Source organism: Coregonus lavaretus (assembly GCF_964263955.1).
Source record: "Coregonus lavaretus genome assembly, chromosome: 26".
NCBI classification, from domain to species: domain Eukaryota; kingdom Metazoa; phylum Chordata; class Actinopteri; order Salmoniformes; family Salmonidae; genus Coregonus; species Coregonus lavaretus.
This window is the reverse complement of record NC_140013.1, coordinates 38372217-38376588: the sequence shown is the minus strand read 5'-3', so window position 1 is coordinate 38376588 and position 4372 is coordinate 38372217.

Below are 4372 nucleotides of genomic sequence, written 5' to 3'. Positions count from 1 at the left end.
TCTGTACTTTGCTCACCTCCCTGACCAAGACCCTTCTCCTCCGATTGCTCAGTTTGGTCAGACGGCCAGCTCTAGGAAGAGTCTTGGTGGTTCCAAACTTCTTCCATTTAAGAATGATGGAGGCCACTGTGTTCTTGGGGACCTTCAATGCTGCAGACATTTTTTGGTACCCTACCCCAGATCTGTACCTCGACACAATCCTGTCTCGGAGCTCTACGGACAATTCCTTCGACCTCATGGCTTGGTTTTTGCTCTGACACGCACTGTCAACTGTGGGACCTTATATAGACAGGTGTGTTCCTTTCCCAATCATGTCCAATCAATTGAATTTACCACAGGTGGACTCAAATCAAGATGTAGAAACATCTCAAGGATGATCAATGGAAACAGGATGCACCTGAGCTCAATTTCGAGTCTCATAGCAAAGGGTCTGAATACTTATGTAAATAAGGTATTTCTGTTTTTTATTTTTAATAGATTTGCAAAAATGTCTAAAAACCTGTTTTCACTTTGTAATTATGGAGTTTTGTGTGTAGATTGCTGAGGATTTTTTTTTAAATGGAATCCATTTTAGAATAAGGCTGTAACGTTACCAGTGGCGATTTTAGCATGTAAATCTTGGTGGGGTATAAAAAAAAAGTTTGTGGGATGCATGCCAGCAAAGCCACTACACAACACAACACAACACAACATTAAACAATACATTAATTGCACTATAACGGTGACAAACGATGCCCACAAACTGTTAGGTCCTACATAAAGCTGTTCCAACAGCAGAGCTTTCATTTCAGCACCATGGAGTGAATCCTTACCACTGCTACACCTGGCTATCAGCGCAGCCTTGTCTGGCAGTGAAACAGTTCATTCAGCCTCATTTACTGCCTTTAAAAAAAATACATAGCTGATATGGCTGACTTGCTTAAACAAACGTGGTTTCAACTGACAATTGAGATGTACAAACTATGGTATAAGGGGACGACAAGCGGATAAGAGGCAATCCGTAATTTAGATTAAGAAAATTAATGAGCGAGCTAGGACGGACGTAGTCAATATCACTATTTGTTCAGCACTTTTGAAATGTACAGCGACAGAATTCAGAACATGGGCCGTTCTTACAGTGTTTTCCTTGTACACCAAGTCAGAACCGTAGGATAAATAAAGGGGGCACGTAAGCAGTCAATGAAAGCTCTTACAATATTCAATGATTACATTTTTCTAAAACAGGTTATAGGCTACATGTGCACCACCAAGCCAGAACAGTAGGCGAAATTAAGAGGGGAAAATAGACCAAATTATTTGGGTGAGGCACATGGGCTACTAACAGCTTACTACACAACATACACTTAGTATTACTTTCTTAGCTACAGTATACATATCTTCCTGGCATTTTACATAATTTATGCAGCAGCATACAATACATTTTTGGACTCACCTTGTTGTGCTGTGCTCACTTGAACAGGAAGGTGGCGCGGCGGTCCTTCGTGGGCAAATTTTGTCATCAAACTTTGTCGTCAAAGTCTGGCATTCTCTGGATTTATGCTGCTTTCAAGACAACTGGGAACTCTGAAAAAACAAGGTAGAATCAGATGACGTCAGTGATCTTCAGGTCGTAGCTCTAGAAAGAAGCCCGAGTTCCGGATTTACAATTCCGAGTTGGATGACCGTTCAAAACATATTTTCCCAGTTGGAGCTCGTTTTTCCCGAGTTCCCAGTTGTCTTGAACTCACTGAAGTCAGATTTCGCAGTTCCGAGTTAACAGTTGTTTTGAGCACGGCACAAATCATGCTTCATTGACAGCATGGCCAATGTTGAATGTTTATCATTTTAAGCTTGGAAAAGAGACCCTTAATCCCAGACTTGGGACCACACAGCCACTCCACTGAATAGCAGGCTAGTGATTGCTTTGCAATGCTTGCAGTTAGCCACTGATTCCTTCCAAACATGGGCACTTCTAATGTAACTCTATGGGAGCACCCAAGGGGCTTGAATTTTCGAGCTCTACCCTTAGACTTGGCGGTGACGTAGTGTCCTCATGAGTGACAGAACACTGAGCCAATCACGGCGCAACTAGAGAACATTACCAACACCTACGCTCTGTATTTTCCGCTGGCTGCCCCACCACAGAAAGCACTGAGCTAGGCTGAAACACCTGCATTTTGGAGCTGCCTTAATCAATAAAGCAAAAAGGAGACCATGTTTATTTTTATTTTTTTACATTGTTTGCAAACTGATATGTGACACGTATTAATGCCAAAATAACATGCAAAACATGTGGTGCTCAAAACAGGTCCTGAATGACGGGTCGCCACTGAACGTAATAAAATGTGGAAAAAGTCAAGGGGTCTGAATACTTTCCGAAGGCACTGTATATGTCAAATGTAAAAATGCAAGTTGTGTGGAGTTAGATGATCCCAGACCTGCCCATGAAAGGGAACACCTGGTATGTCAGATATGTAGGCCGTCTATTTGGAAATCATACTTTCTTTCATAAGCCCCATATAGATACATGTCAGAACACGAACAACAGGACTTTACGCATGTTGGTTTGGGTGGAATGCTGGAAACGTGCAGGCCTAGGTGTGTAACCAGCCAATCATGCACTTGCGTCAGCTCCACGCAGTTAAAAGGTGAGACAGAGCTGTAATTTATGTATTATGGAATCTGTTGAAAGCATTGAAGGCATCGTTTGTCTGGACGGTTGTTTTACACGCTCTGTTAATTGTTGCCCTGTTAAGTGCAAGGTCGATGAATTCCAGTCTGAAGTGTGTGTGTGTGTGTAGTGTTTTGTGTGTGTGTGTGTGTGTGTGAGAGAGAGAGAGAGAACGCGAGAGAGAGAGAGAGAGAGAGAGAGAGAGAGAGAGAGAGAGAGAGAGAGACAGAGAGAGAGAGAGAGAGAAAGAAAGAAAGAAAGAAAGAGAACAAGAGAGAGAGAGAGAGGCAGACAGTCAGAGAGAGACAGATAGACAGACAGATGGAGACAGAGTGTGTGTCTGTAGCATGTGTGTGAAAGGGGAGAGGGAGTTAAGCTGTGGCGTGTGTGGCGCCTGGAGTAAACAAGGTTCATGTTAAAAAATCAAAGCCAGGATTGTCCTTTCGACCTTTGTCACTTATGTTTACCAGGACACTGGGGCACAAACGATCACATCCCATCATTACCACTGCACAGCCCAGGAAGTTCAGCCATCAATGGACACGAGACATCCAAATGATAAAACATTGATTGTTTAGATAAAAGGCCTACACACATCTACTTTGCACCCTGCTTTACTGGCCTATAGGCTTACCTCTGAACGTGTGCTGCATAAATAAACAACCAACGTTTTACCCAAAAACATTTGTATTAGGCTACTATTGTATTTCTGTGTAATAGTCCTATAGGCAACCTGTAGGTTTTGGTAGGATCGTGGTGACTCTGTGCAGGGGCGCCATGCACCCCAAAAATCTGAGGGGGCACTAAGTATGTGACTATGGCTCGGGGTCGGTCCAGAGGTCCAGAGGGGGGGGGGGGGGGGGAACAGCTTTTCCTAGAGTCATAATCATTATGCTTATTTCTATGTCAAAAAAATATGTTTACAGTTCTGCATATCTAAGCATACCTCTTGAGCTGTCTGTATCCTCCTGACTAGTGGTTCTTTTTTTTAAATAAACTAATTATGCTTCTCTGCATGTCTGCATGTCTGCTAAAATCTGGGTAAAAGATTGAAAGTAATGTGTCTTATTCAGTACATTTAGTATTTGCTTGCTTTTCTAAAGTCTACCAACCTTGCCAGCAGACATGCCAGCTAAGATAGTTAGACAAGCTAGCTACTCTAACTTGATTAATAGCCTGAAATGGCTTCTTGGTAGCTAGTGATGAGATTGGGAGATAGGGAACGTAGCTGGGCTAGCTAAAGCCAACTTCATAAAATTGCTAGGTGGCTAGTAGTATTACAGAAGAAAAAAAAAGTATATATATATGTTTTATTTTTTAAACAGGACATATCAGGGGACACGTGCCCCTGTGCTCCCTATGGGCTTGATGCCTCTGACTGTGTCCTGTCACAGGCCTATTTATGGCATGTGTTTGTCCTCCCATAATCCTCCTATAGGCCTACTGGAAATGCTGTTTGAAAACGCAAACAACTAGAAACCGTCCCAGTCAGTCAGTATCTAAAAAACAAGGGGGGGGGGGGGGTTGAGACCACCCAGCTCACTGTAAACGCCCTTAGTAGACCTACAGCACAACCTACAACACAACTTCCTGCTTTACCTCCTCCTATGACACACCAAGTTTCGTTTTTTCCTCCTCTCTCTCTCTCTCTCTTCTCCTCTGATGCCAAGTCCCACCCTTCGACCGAGTGAGGAGCGCTGTGAGTGGCTGAGAGGACGGAGC